Raw genomic sequence first — 15,836 nt, forward strand, 5'->3', positions numbered from 1 at the left:
CATTTATTTCTTTGTACTAATACTTCCTGAACTCATCATATCTATGAACACTTATTCTTTTTTTCACTCTAATTTTTGTGTTTGTTTTTCAACTTAAATGGATTTTAGTAAACTGCACATATTTTTTGGAATAGAAAGAATATTTTAATTTAAAAATAAAATTGCTTACACACCTACCAAAAGACTAAAACTAAAATGACTGACAATACCAAATGTTGGTGGTGATGTGGAGCAACTGGAATGTTCAAATATTGTGGGTGCGGATGTAAAATGCACAACTTTTTTGGAAAAAGTCTGGCAGTTTCTTATAAAACTAATCCTAGCTACTTGGGTCACAGAAAAGTGAAAACATGTTAATAGAAAGAGCAGCTTTATCTGTAATGGAAATAGCCTTCAGTTCAGTTCAGTTCAGTCGCTCAGTTGTGTTCGACTCTTTGCGACCCCATGAACCGCAGCACACCAGGCCTCCCTGTCCATCACCAACTCCCAGAGTCCACCCAAACCCACGTCCATCGAGTCGGTGATGCCATCTGACCATCCAACCATCTCATCCTCTGTCGTCCCCTTCTTCTCCTGCCCTCAATCTTTCCCAGCATCAGGGTCTTTTCCAATGAGTCAGCTCTTTGCATCAGGTGGCCAAAGTATTGGAGTTTCAGCTTCAACATCAGTCCTACCAAAGAACACCTAGGACTGATCTCCTTTAGGATGGACTGGTTGGATCTCCTTGCAGTCGGACTCTCAAGAGTCTTCTCCAATGCCACAGTTCAAAAGCATCAATTGTTTGGTGCTCAGCTTTCTTTATAGTCCAACTCTCACATGCTACATATCCATTAATATGAGACTGGATATATACACTGTGATATAGTAGAATACAACTCAATAGTATATAATAAATACAAAAAACAACATGGATGAATCTTGAAAACAAGGTGAACAAAAGAAACCATATACAAAAGAGTATATACTTTATGATACCATCTATATGAAATTAAGCAAAACTAATCTATGATTGCAGCCATGAAATTACAAGACGCTTACTCCTTGGAAGGAAAGTTATGACCAACCTAGACAGCATATTAAAAAGCAGAGACATTACTTTGCCAACAAAGGTCCGTCTAGTCAAGGCTATGGTTTTTCCTGTGGTCATGTATGCATGTGACAGTTGGACTATAAAGAAAGCTGAGCACCGAAGAATTGATGCTTTTGAACTGTGGTGTTGGAGAAGACTCCTGAGAGTCCCTTGGACTGCAAGGAGATCCAACCAGTTCATCCTAAAGGAAATCAGTCCTGGGTGTTCATTGGAAGGACTGATGCTGAAGCTGAAACTCCAATACTTTGGCTACCTGATACAGAGAGCTGACTCGTTTGAAAAGACCCTGATGCTGGGAAAGATTGAGGGCGGGAGGAGAAGGGGACGACAGTGGATGAGATGGTTGGATGGCATCACCGACTCAATGGACATGAGTTTGGGTGGACTCTGGGAGTTGGTGATGGACAGGGAGGCCTGGCGTGCTGTGGTTCATGGGGTTTCAAAGAGTCGGACACAACTGTGCGACTGAACTGAACTGAACTAAATCTATGTTGGAAAAAAATCAGAATATTGATATCTACTAAGGGCATGGAAGTATGGATTAACTAGGATGGGGCAAAAGGGAATTTTAGGAGGTAATAATAATGTTCTGTATTTTGATAGAGGTTTGGTTTACACAGATGTACGGGCTTGTTAAAACTTAGTAATATGTGCATTCATTGAAACTCAGCAAACACTGAAGTGTATTCATTGTATATACAAATTTTACATAAAAACTGTAAATAAATATTGAATTCTAGTTAATCATAGGGAGGAAATATTTAGGGGGAAATGTACTGATGTTATAATTTTTTAAAAAATGCATCTGTGGGAGTTTCCTGGTCTAGTGGTTAGGATTTGGCACTGCCATGGTCCAGGTTCAATTCCTGACTAGGAAACTGAGATCTTGCAAGCTGTGCATGGTGGCCAAAAGAAAAAAAGCATTGAAAATTAAGGTGGATTAATAATGGTAGAGGGATGGATAAGGTGATAAAGCAAGTATAAACAAAATAGAAATAATTGAATCAAGGCAGAAGGTACATTGATGTTCATCACAAAACTCTTTCAACTTTGTTCTTTGTTTAAATTTTTCATAAAAAGATTTTCTGGCAGAGGAGGAATGCCCTCAGACTTGCATTAATTTGCTCTGACTGGATGTGTGCACTGCGTGCTCAGTCATGTCCAATTCTTTGCAACTCCATGGACTGTCACCTCTCGAGGCTCCTCTGTCCATGGAATTTTCCAGGCAAGAATACTGGAGTGGGTTGTCATTTCCTACTTCAGGGGATCTTCCTGAACCAAGGATTGAAACTGCATCTCTTGTATCTCCTGAATTGGCAGGCAGATTCTTTACCAACTGCGCCACCTGGGAAGCCTGTATATATTTTTCTCTAATATCTCACATAAATGTTCAAACATTTCCTCTCAGGGGGAATGTGTATTACTTTCAGAATTTATATAATGCCTAATTTACTCTATTTTTCAGAAATTCAATGAATGGCCTTCAATCTTGATATAACTCACTTAAAAATTAGGTAAATGGTGGTATATTTTGATATATTTTGCCTTGTTCATGGCAGGATATTCCCAAGGATACTGGGATGGAGCCAGATGTGTGCCCTACAGAGGATCCATGATTTTCCACGTCTCTTACGATTTTGAAATAAACTCACCCTCATCCACTTTTTTAAAAGACAGAAAAGTTCCTGTTACATTAGCTAAAGACCAGGTGCATCAATAATACTGTGTCAACACACATTTCACTGTTAAGTTTTTTCTCTTTTAACTTAACTAGTTTGGAATTCAATATCCTGTGTGCTAATTCACTTCAGTCGTGTCCGACTCTTTGCCACCCTATGGACTATAGCCTGCCAGGCTACTCTGTTCATGGGATTCTCCAGACAAGCATACTGGAGTGGGTTGCCCTGCCATGCCCTCCTCCAAGGGGTCTTCCCCACACAGGAATCAAACCCACATCTCTTATGTCTCCTGCATTGGCAGGTGGGTTCTTTACCACTAGCACCACCTGGGAAGCCCATTCACTAGCCTAGTGGACCAGAAGTATGGTTGTGGGGCATTTTTATCCCAGAAAAGGCCAGGTTAAGCTAGGACCATTCTTAGTTCTATATCTGAGGTTTTGTGTTGATTTAGCACATAATGACAGCCATGGTGGGCAAACAGAAAGATCAGTCAGTTGGGATGGCTGAGGTGCCCATTGACCAGGAGAAAATGGTGGATGGAGAAGAGAAACTAGCTGATGAAGATGAGAGTAAGGCAGATTCTTTTCTAAGTCATTGAAAACTTAAACTCCTGTTATGGCTATTTCCAAGAAGAAGAAATATAGCCATGTCCGACTCTTTGTGACCCCATGGACTATACAGTCCATGGAATTCTCCAGGTCGGAATACTGGAGTGGGTAACCTTTCCCTTTTCCAGGGGATCTTCCCAACCCAGGGATTGAACCCAGGTCTCCTGCATTGCAGGCAGATTCTTTACCAGCTGAGCCACAAGGGAAGCCCAAAGCAGGGGAATTTGCCAAAAAAAGAAACTCTTGAGTGATGGAGATGTAATGCATAATGAAGAAGTGCTTTAAATTGGAGATATTGCATTGTCTGATTTTAAATATTTAAAGAACCTCACAAACCACAGTATTTTATTTTTCATAAAAAGGCTTTTGTGTTGGTCACATCTAGCCTATTCTTTGGGTTTAGTATTCCAGGAGGACTTCTTCCCTCTCCAACCCCTACCCTCCTCAGTGAGTGCCCACTTGACAAGCCAGGCACTGATGCAGGCGCTGGCAGTGTGGTAGCGCCATGACAGGGCAAACCGAGCTCGTCTAGAGTTTAATCTAAGGAGGCAAGACAGTGAATAAAGAGATCAATGGATATTTTGGGAGAATGAAATGCTTCCACTGAATTTTCATGGAAGGCCTTCAGAGGAGGTACCATTTGAACAGAGACGCAAACATGGAGGAGGAATCAGCCTTGGGGAGGTCTGGGAGCACAGTATTTTAGGAGGACACAGCCAGTGGGAAGACCTGAGTGGGTACCCAAGCCAGCATGTTCCACCGTGCGGGGTTCTAGCTCTGAGACTGAGAGAAAGATCGTTTTTGTCACACTAAGGAAGCACCCATCTATTCCTATTCTAGGGAGAGTTTTTAATCAAGAAGTGATAGTGCATTTATATCTGATCTTTTTATAGCATCTATAGAGGCAATCATACATATGATTTTTCTCCCCGCATCTATTAATATGGTGAGTTATTATAATAGGTTTTCTAATATTAAACCAAACCTGCATTTCTAGAAGGAAAGCTACTTGGTGTATTATTATTTTAATATGATGCTGGATTCTGTTTGCTGGCACTCACTGTAGGCTTTATGGCATTGATAATCATCAAAAATACTGGCCTATAGTTTTTTGTGTGTGCTATCTTTGTCATATTTTAGCATAAGTTTTATCTTAATTGGTATTACCACAAAGTAACACTGATAATAATGTTATAAATTATGTTATAGTTACTATAAATAATAATTATTACTTATTATACAAAGTAATAATATCAATAGTAATATTTCAAGGTAAGAATTTACCTTGTAAATTATTAACAAGAATTTCCTTTATTTTTCTATGGAAGGGAGCAGTTTGTTTCTTCTTTTGGCTGCACTGAAAGGTTTGTGGGATCTTATTTCCCTGACCAAGGATCAAACCTGGGCCCTTAGCAGAGAATACCAAGTCCCAACCACTGGACTGCCAGGGAATTCCCAAGAGCAGTTCAAGTATCATTTTCAATGTCTTTAATAATTTGAATTGTGCTTCTCAACCTTGGCTAAATATTGGAACACTTGAGGAGCTTAAAAACTACTGCTGTCTCCCAGAGATGTAGATTTAATTGGCCTGGGGCACAGCCTGGACTCCTAGAGATTTCAGAAGCTTCCCAGGAGATTGTAACCTGTATCGTTTCACCACTTTCTCTGTTTCTTCTCTACAGTTGGTCTGTTTCGATTTTCTGTCTTGGAAAGTTAGTTAAATTATACTTTTACATCATCAAACTTTCATGAGTGTTTCAATTTCTTCTGTATCTGTGACTATTTGCCCTTATGTTTCATTTATTTTTTCAAAATTTCTCTTTTTGTCCTTGATTTGTTAGACAGGATTTTATTTGCCTTTTGTTTTGTCTTTAAAGCAACAGCTTTTGAAATTTATTTCTACCTTTCCTCTGGCTTTTAATTCACTAATCTCTATTTTTATCTTTATAGCTTAATTCTGTTTTCCTTAGAAAAGAAATAAAAATAACTAAACCTAACATATTGAGAGTTTAAAGTTTTGTCAGAGTTTTAAGTTTTTGTTTTCTTTTTCCTTTTTATTTAGACATAGCTATTATTGAAGACTATAAGATTCCCTGGAACCACTGTTGTGATCGTACCTCTAAAATCTGATTTGTAGTGTTTTCATTATTGCTATATTTCAGATATTCTGAAATGTCAGTTTTTTATTTCCTCCTAGATCTAAGAGTTTTCTATTAAGGATGGTTGATACTGTCCTTAATCCTCTCTTTAGCCAATAATCTGTTAATTCTCTCCTGTGAACACTGATGAGATTATTATACTGTATACCCTTTTTATTTTCCTTCCCTTTCTTTTTCCATCTAATTTTAGTTATATTATCTATATGATATTATTATAAAAAGATATCATCTTTTTTGGTAACTTAATTATTTCTATATTCTTATTAATTACTTTCTCAGTTTAAAGAAATCTTGAGGCTCTCAGCTAGAAGAAATGGAGAAGTTAATATTCTTTAACTACCTCCTACCTTTCCACCTTTCCCTTTCAACATTTTTATTCAAATTTTTTCTACTTTGGTAGAGTTTTTGGTGTTTACATTCGGTTTTGAAACCATAATTCCTACTTTTGTGTTTGTTCTAGTCCCACAATTAAATAGATTCAGGGGCTCACAGGCAGTTCTTGGCTGCAGTTTTTCCGTTTATGTCTCGGTTGACTGAAATTTGTCCTCTGATCGTTTCTTCAGAAAGAGCTCTTGGTGTTCATTTCGGCAGCACATATACTAAAACAGAAAGAGCTCTTGGAGACAGTATTTCCTGAGCGTTTGCATATTCAAAACTACTTATTGTCTTTGGAAGTGAGTGACAGTTTGGAATATATACTTCCTTTCTGGGAGAATTTTTCATGTATTGCCACAGTATCTGTCTAATGTTATCACAGAGAAATCTGGGGCTAATTTGAATGTTTTTCCTTGTAAATGTCTTGATTCCTCCCTTCAACCTGCTTGGCTGCTCAAAGAATATTTATTTTAAACTCTCTAGATTTCAAACTATAAATTTACTGTGACTGTTCCAAATCAAGATTTTTGTGGGACATGGTATGCAATTTCAATTTGTAAATTCAAGTCTTCTTTTATTCCAGGAAAGTTTTCTTAAAATATATCTTTAAATGTTTGTTCTCTTCCACTATTCATGTTGTCTTCTTCAGGTACTTTTATTTTGCGAATATTGAATTCCCTCTCCTGTGTACATATAAATTGGCCAAAATTTACACATTTCTCTCTGAACATTTTGGTCTTTGTTTATATTTCTTTTTGTACTTTCTCCTCATTTTTGGCTACTGTGTTCCACACTGTATCTTTTTCTCCTTCCCCTGCTTCTAGCTTTGCATATATGGCTACCATGGTCTTGGTTTCTTTTTCATTTCTTTCTTTCCTGAGCTCTGTCAGCTTCTGTTTCTGCTCCTTCAGTCACCTCCCCCCATCGCTTCTCTGAGTGTTGCTTCTTTGTTTCGTGCTCGTTTACTGAAAGCAATTGCTCCATTACATCTTTTGGAAAATTTAAGACAAAATATGTGTTTAGAATTTTCATCTGCTCTGAGGTAACATTTTCATGGTGACTATTCATCAGCATTTGTGTTTCTGTATGTTTTCTTTTTTGTTTTTTCTTATATCTTTGTTGCCTTCTTTTCCATTCTTCATGTTTGAATGAGGAGAATTTTTCCTATATTAAATATTTGTTTATAGGACGTTTGTATATGGAATGGCAGCCCATTCCAATACTCTTGCCTGGAAAATTCCATGGACAGAGGAAGCTGGTGGGCTACAGTCCACGGGGTCAGACACAACTGAGCAACTTTGACTGTGTAGTGAAGGGGCCAAGGACACCTTCTATACCCTGGGGAATTTTTCTTTTACTCAGGGCTTTGTGTGTGAGATATTTTAGCCTTTCTCTTCCCCAGCCAGTGAAGACAGGCAGTGCAGAGCTGTTCACAGCATAGTCTCTTTTCTTTCTTCCTGAACATATGACTTCCTGAATATATGAATATGGCTTGTAGGTGGAATTTTAATTTAGGTCTACTTTCTCTGCTGTTCAAAACCAAACTAGGTCCAGGGAAACTCACGCTACCAGCCTACCCATCTGTATTAGACAGCTAGAGCTGCCGTAACAAGTACCACAGATCAGGTGGCTGAAAACAACAGAAATGTATTGTCTCACAGTTCTGGAGGCCAGAAGTTCAAAAACAAGGTGTTGGCTAGGTTGGTTCCTTCTAGAGGCTCTGAGGGAGGATCCGTCTCATGCCTCCATCCTAGCTCCTGGCTGCCAGAAATCTGGGTGTTTCTTGGCTGGTAAAAGGATCACTCTAATCTCTGTCTTCATCTTCACATGGCATTCTCCTCTCTGGGTCCAAATTTCTGTCTTATAAAGACACCAGTCATTGCACTAGGGCCTACCCTAATCTAGTATGATCTCATTTTACCTTGATTATGTCTGCAAACTCTATATAAGGCCACATTCAGAGGTTAGAAATTCAGTGCATCTTTTGGAGACACACACAAACCAACCCATAATTCCACCTTACTTCCACTGTTGTGCGAACTGAGCTATTGATTTCTCGCCTCAGTATGTGCCTCTCATTGGTTGCCCTGTTAAGCTCTTTCTAAGATATGTAGCCTTGGGTGCCCTCTCTCAGCTTCCTTTCATGCCTTTGCTCAAACTCCACTGCTTTTGGTACCCTTCCACCCTTTTGAGGGCTTCCTGTTGGCTCAGTCGGTAAAGAATTTGCTGGCAATGTAGGAAAGAGATTGCCTGCAATGCAGGAGACCTGGGTTCAATCCCTGGGTTGGGAAGATCCCCCAGAGAAGGAAATGGCAACCCACTTCATATTCTTGCCCGGAGAATCCCATGGACAGAGAAGCCTCGACATAGCGACTGAACCACCAACACCACCGCATATTTTGTGGTTAAATTAAAAAGGACTTTTGTTGGAAGATGAGATTTACTCCTTTTCATTTCTTCTTTCCTTTGTTTTTTGTTGGGTGCTTTTTGAGAGATGACAGAAATGTCAATTTTATGTGACATCTTCCAACTGGAAATGCCTTTGGTCTCCCTTATTTTTTAGGGGTCACTAACATACTGAATTGAACAAGAAAGGAATGCACAGTATTCTTAGTACTTATTTCAGTAAAATAGCCTTCTAGTATCCTTCTAGTCTCAGCTTAGCATGCCAGTTCTACCAACAGACTCATAAGTAGGAACTAATAGAATTTATTAATGCTTACATTGAACTTAAACATCTTTCATAAGGATTGTATTGAATTGATATACAATTGCATTATTTTTACTTTTATATAACAATCAGTGTCACACTTCTTTACATAATAATCAGAAAGTTAATATTTATTTTTCGCAGTATTTAGCAAGTCTGTGTTGTATCTTTAGAACTATGTAGTGTTGAATAATTTTTTGACATTTAAATTATTTTTGCTCTAGTTGAACCTTTCTAAAAATAAATACTTTAAGAAATCTAAAACTATTATGTCAAAAACAAAAGCCATTTTGTCAACTTAAGGGATTTATTTCCAGGAATAACCACTACTTCTTACATATGAAATATTAAAAATTCTTTGCTCCCCAAATATTCCTGAAATCTGCTCATTTATTGAGATTTATTTTTGTAATACTTTCTACCATGGTCTATTAAATACCTGATTCCATTAAATGCTATTAACAAGCCTGGCTTTTCAAGTCTCTCCAAGTCTGTCAATTTTGAATTATTACCACTTCAGCTTCAGAGAGATTCTTCTGAATGGCAGAGTCAGCAGTTATATTCTGCTACGTAATGGATGCACTTAACATACAGAACTGCTCAGAATTACAGAACACACGAAGCAGCTCATTTTAACCATTTCTCTGCTTAGGACTGTGAGAGGTTACATATGATTTGGGGGAAATTTTTTGGTATTTGGGGACAACATTTGTCTGCTTTTTAAATAAAACATTCTTGGGATACCATTAACCTAATCATGTGAGAACCAATGTAGCACAGTGTTTAAAAATGTGGACTTGGAGCCAAGCTGCCTGGGTTCAGATCTTGGTTCTATAAGCTGTGTGAGCTCAGGCAAGTATCTTAGCCTCTCTGTGCTTCAGTTTCTTCAACTATAAATGAAAGCTGGTGTTGAATTAAATGGGTTTAGGTATGTAAAGCCCTGGGAACTGTGCCTGGTGCATTTTAAGCCCTGTGTGAGTGTTAGCTATTATGACAGGCCTTAATTATTTTATTCATTCACTCCCTGGACCTGCAGCCAAACCAGCAGAGTAGCAGTTACTGACTAACCAACTACACTGAGAATTATTAGTGCATAGTAGGTGTTCAGAAACCACTGTTGAAACAAGTGAAAGACTAGGGAAGTTGTATGTGAAAGAGGGACACCAAACTTGAACCCTCACCTCAATATCTTCCAGACAGGAAGTTACATTCAAGAGGGAAAGCATCTCAGATTTCCAAGAACAGTGTCTGGCACATGGGCGCTCTGGAGCCAAAGAGTTAATGACACTGTTTCAGAGTTGGATTGTTTAAACCCCTCATTCCAACTACAGACAAGCAAGGGTAAGGTACTGAACACCAAGGAATGGAGAGTTTCTAAAAGGAACAAGTCAACTGGTGATGCTAAGCAAAAAAAAAAAAAAAAATTGCTTGCCCAAGAAATAAGCACCCAGAAAAAATCCAGGTGATTAAGTAATAAGATGAAGCTACTGCATCTGATCTGTTCTGTGACTTTTTAACCCTTGTCAATAAAACTCCCTTCTTTTTTAGGAAGAACGTATGAATTTTTAACAATTAAACATTCTAGGCAAGGTGTTTGGCTTCCACTTCGCTCTGCGTGGGAAAGGCTGAGTGAGGTGCGCTGGCTGTGTCTGCGCATCCCCTCCGAGGCCCCCACCCTACCCACAGACCTCAACTGGCTGCTCCTCAGGAGATGTTTCAGTTTTCTTATGAGAGGACGAAGACCGGTAAAGCTATTTTGGTCAAGTGACAGGAGGCCTGGCGATCAGATGGAAAATAAGAGCCCTGTTGAATAGGTCGGGTGGTGCTATGAAAAGAACAAGAGGCTTCGGAGGTAAAGACTGATCTTCCAATCCAGGCTCCAGGACCTACAAGCTGGGTGATTTTAGGCAAGTTACTTAATGCCTCAGAACCACATTTTTCCTATGTATAAAGTGGGGTGAATATTACCTTCTAAGTCTGTTGTGAGGATTAAAGTTAATTCTCTTAAAATGCTAGGTACAAAGTAGGCCCTAAACTATTAGGGTTTTTTTTCACTGTAAACTGAAGACAGAAGCATCTGAACTGACTCTACTTAAGCCAACTTGATATTTCTGTCTCCTGCAGTGAAAGGAGAAATAAGACAAAATTTTATATACATAGAGATTCTATTCAAGGTCTCTATGCATTATAGAATAATGGAAGATCTAAAGTTTTAGAAAATTGTCTATTTTATCCACAATATGGCCACTTGCTCGCAGTGAAACAAATGAGTTTTGATGTTAGCTGAGGAGCAGTATAAAATCAGATTTAGACGCTAAGGGCGGAAACTGTCTTCTTTAGGGTTCCCGGAAACAGCTGCTCTGGTGTGGTGTACACAGGAAGTGCTGAAAGTGCTTGTAAAGTATTTTACTGAAGTGCCCTTTATACATATTTATACACAGATACATTTTTATAACTCATTTCTGTACGTTTGAGGATGAATCTTAAAAGAAAAATATGTAAGCCAGAGGGTGGGATGGGGTGGGGGATGGGAGGGAGGCTCAAGAGGGAGGGGATAGATACATACATACATACATATATATATACATCTATGGCTGATTCATGTTGTTGCAGAAACTAACATAACTTTGCAAAGCAATTATCCTCCGATTAAAAATAAAAATTAAAAAAAAAGAAAAAAACATAGTCAAGCAGAGCCTTTGCTAGGATTGTCAAGGCCAGGCTTGAACATTGATTCATCCTTTGTCACTGTCATGAACTCTTGGCACTGTACAAACAAGCAAGCCTGGGTAGGTAGAGGATGTGAGGGAGATAAACAAGGTGAACTCCTGCTCCATGAGGGCCTGGACTTCCAGTAATTTTCTTTTACCTATGTTTTAATTTTCTTTAATGAATATATTGAATACTTTAAAACTTTTAAACCCAGATCTCTTCCCTCCAATCATGGATATACAAGCATGTATGCATTCCCCATCCACTTCCTCAATACATACACACTACACCAGAGTGTGAATACCACCAGACAGGAGTCATTGGGGTCACCTTGGAGGCTGACTACCAGTGTTCTACAAAGTGTGATACAAAAATATTGCTGTTTTTTAACATCTGCAGAGTAGAGATGGAAGTAAGGGGTATGTGGGGGGAGAGTTCCTTTTTTCCTGAGAATCATTTGCAACTTTTAGCATATTCTTTTACTGTGCTTACTTTGGATATAGATTTTTGTCTCTTCTACTTTTTCTCACTTCCTATCCTAGTTTCTAAAATACTGTCCCTATTCTTCTTATTCTTGTTCTAGTCTTCCTGGATTTATGGGCAAATAAAAATATTGAGTGCGGATGAAGGTAATGAGGTAACTTTCTGTAAGTTAAACATTTAAGTTTCATGGAATGATTTCTGTGGAATATCTGTGGAACACAAAACATTTACAACTTGGACAGCGTTTAAGGATGTACAATTTGCTTATCATGGAAGGAAATAGAACTTATTATCTATGTAATAAAGACATTTGGGCATTAAGTGCTATATGACACATTATGAAGTTAGACGTATTAGATGTGATTCCTGGCTTCAAAATTACCACAAAGGGAAGAGCCGAGATAAACTGAGATATTTTAAAGGACAGTTTGATGATTGCATATCTACTTAATCCCTACATAAGCTTTTTAGTAGAGTCACACGTTTGCCAACTCTCCAGGGCTATACAGTGCCCCCAGTGCCCTGGAGGACCACCTTCACGTGATGATGCTGTACTTCAACATAAATAGAAGGTGGACTCCTTGCTCTGAGGGCTGGCTGTGAATCAGGCAATAGAGAGCCATGGGAAGAGGTGGACTCTGGGCACATCTAGAATTCCCGTGGCTCTTTAAGAGCTTTTCAGACTCCTTCTGACTCTCCTGGTCATCTCTCACTGTTTTCTGGGCTCGGCCTCCACCTCACAGTCACTTCTAAGTTTTTATTCCTTTAGAATTGCTGTGGACCAAGAAGCAAAATAACCAAGCATATTTCATTTAAGTAAAAAAAAAAAAAAAAAAGGATATTAATATTATTAATAAAATGAATAATACTAAATGAATGCAGCCACCAGATCCCCTGGGATCTGGCTATGTGTTGGAGGGGGTCCAGAGCTAGGTAGAAGAGTTGTGAGTTAACCCAGTTAAAATGGTGACCTACTAGTACTGAGTTACTTCTGCAGAGCAACTCCAACAGAAGCCTCATTGAGGCAATCCAAGAAGGCAAATGTCTGTTCCCTGGTGTGCAGGTGGGGTTAACAGATGATAAAAAAGAGTCTGTGGATTCAGTCAGTACAAAGACTTCATCCTACCAGCTAGGTGAACTTGAACGGATTTTTTAGCCTCTTGAAGCCTTAATACCTCTTCCTTTAAACAAGAGAGAAAAGTACCCAGCACATAAAGTTTTGTAAGGATTAATGAATAAATACATACAAGGTCCTCAGCACACTGCTTAGTGTACCATAAGCTTTCAAACACTAGCATTTATTAAAAAACACATGCACACACCTTGGAGCCTCACTGTATTTCACCATGGGATTTCATTTCTTAAAAGTAGGACACTTTAAAGTGAGAATCTTCTCTTTTTTTTCCCACCAATTAAAATCTCTTGTTTAAAGAACAGTGATAGAGCAAGAATGGGTCTTATGGAATAGCAGTTAGGACATGACTATGGGATGGAATGTATTCATGTACGCATATATCAGAGGCTTGAAGGCTTTGCAGGTATGGGTTTATATAGGAAACGTCCTTTCAGAGTTAGGTGCTGATCTGAGTTTAAAGGACTAGAGGGGATAATATGGAAAATTTAAGGCAAAGGTCACAAAAGGGTGGAAGATAACCATGTAAATAAGTTAGGCAGAAGCTGGGGAGGGGATGAGCTTAGGTGTTAGGAGGCTTTCAGGGAAAGAATCACAGAGTATGGAGATGAAGCAAACATGGGGCTTGACTTGCTCACAGGAGTGAACTCCAGGCTCCAGACAGGGTCAGATGCAAGGCTCAAACAGTGTGTATGGGAAGTCTCCTGCCTCCACTTGGCAGACGTATTCTCTCCATGTGGTGAGCAAGACTCACATTCTTTTAGCTCAGTGCACAGAGAAAGTGTTATCTGAGAACTCAAATTATAAGAGGTTTGGCTTGACCTGGGTCACAGGTTCAACTTTATCCCAGTCACTGTGGCTTTGGAGGAATTGGGGGCTCTGAGGATGAGGGGGGTTCAGCTGACCCACATGGATGGGCTCACCACAACCAAAAGGAGCTTTTCTCCTAGAAAAGCAGGGCAAAGGATGCTGGGCAGGCAAGAGGAACGTGGTTCCAGCTGGTAGTGCTTGACGTAACCATCCCTTGCCATCTGCCAGTACTCCATGGGCATCTATACCTTCTGCTTCAGCTTGACACCAGCCCTCTGAGCCAACAAGACCCCCTGAGATAATTGTGAAGTCACAAGGGTTCCTGGAAATCCCATCTTAGAGTAGATAGTTGTTAAGAGGACTGAGTGTAGACAGTTCCTTTGTTCCAAGAATGACAGAATTCACTAAATATGAGATCAGCAGAGTGAAGAATGAGGTGAGGGTATTGCTCAGGTGGTATAACACGAGCACAGCCTCTGGGACCATGTAGGATCTGGCCACAGGTTGAAGGGAGTCCAGTGCTGGGTAGGTTACAGTAGACCTGTTGTGAGTTAGCCCAAGTGAAACATTAGTAGAGACCTGTTAGTACTGAGTTACATGTACAGTCTCATTTCTAGTATCCTTCCCATGTAGTGTCCTTGCCATGAAGACATGTGGTCTTCAGTTCAATGGGATGTTATTCTTTCTCTCTAGTAGAACAATCTCAGGGACATTTTTAGAGAACTGTTTATTTACAGTAAGAATTAGTACATATCCTGTGCTTGACATGCATGCTTCAAAAGCTTCTGGGTGAAGAGGCACATGGGGCTGGGGCAAGGACCAAAGGAAAGTCGAGCGCAAGTTACTAGAATGCTTTAGAAATCCTTTTCTGCTTCAGATAAGTGGCTAATTAAATTTGGGATTGGCTACTGGAGAAGTGCCAGTTATGGAAACGAGCATCTGTTGATCACACTTTGCTTCGGAAGCTTGGCTCCTGACTCTAGCCATGTTGGGGAGAAAGCGGGGTGCCATGCTCGCACCACACACCGGCATGGTGGGAGGAGTGATTCATCGTATTTACTTTCAGGCTTTCATCTTGTAACAAGATTAATTCAGTAGAATTCAACTTCCAGAGAAAAATGGACCATTTATTGTTTTAGATTCAGGCTTAGGCACAGCAGGTGGATTTTCAAAATTGCCTCATCTGACATTTCCTAGAAATGTAAGCTAACATGATTCCATTTTTTGGCAACTGGAAAGTTATATTTGAGCATTCTACAAGTCAGTTGGCAGGACTGGGAATTTCAAACATTTAACTATCTTGCTTGAGCTTGATTTTGTCGAATGATTTGTAACTGTGTGACAGTCCTTTTTGTGTGACAGTCCTGAGATCTGGAAATCATCTCAGAAAATGTAAGTCATTTGCCAAAGGTCACTGAATAATATACACATGAAAGCTGGGAACTTGTGAATATTGATTAGAATCCAGTTCTCTTATATCTTGGAGTCACTTGTAGAAAGTGACCACAGTATGTGACGTGTGTAACTTTGTTTAACACATGGAGGAAATGAAGATTTTTGACACCCATCTCCTCCTGACTTTTTCCCCTGGTACTTCTAGGGCTTGCTTACTATGGTGTCTGCTCTACAGTTAGTGTGAAAAGCTACAGATCACATTTACCTTTCTCCTAGAAGCACATGTTCCTGCTCTGTTGGGCAGATCCAGCAAGAAAATCAACTTTGCCGACAGTAATACCATATTCCAGGTAATGATGTCCTTTGATCTTTTCAGAGGGAAGTGGTAGGCCTAAGCAAATTAAATTCAAGCAAGAACCATCAGTTTTGACTTCTTAATTAATAGCTGTCTCATCTTCACCAGTTGTCTCTAAGATACCATATAAATTCACTATTTAATCTGTTTTCCCATACATCTTTGGGGCTTTCTTTATTCAATAATTTTTTAGATTATTCTTCAGTGCTTTTCTTGTTTGCTTTTATGGATGTCACAGATTTCTTCCATATTCCTCTATATCTTTGGGATTGTTTAATGTGTGTAGCATTTTCTTGTTTAGAATTTCTGATGTTTGAAAGTAACTCTT

Source organism: Bubalus kerabau, chromosome 10, assembly GCF_029407905.1.
Source record: "Bubalus kerabau isolate K-KA32 ecotype Philippines breed swamp buffalo chromosome 10, PCC_UOA_SB_1v2, whole genome shotgun sequence".
NCBI classification, from domain to species: domain Eukaryota; kingdom Metazoa; phylum Chordata; class Mammalia; order Artiodactyla; family Bovidae; genus Bubalus; species Bubalus kerabau.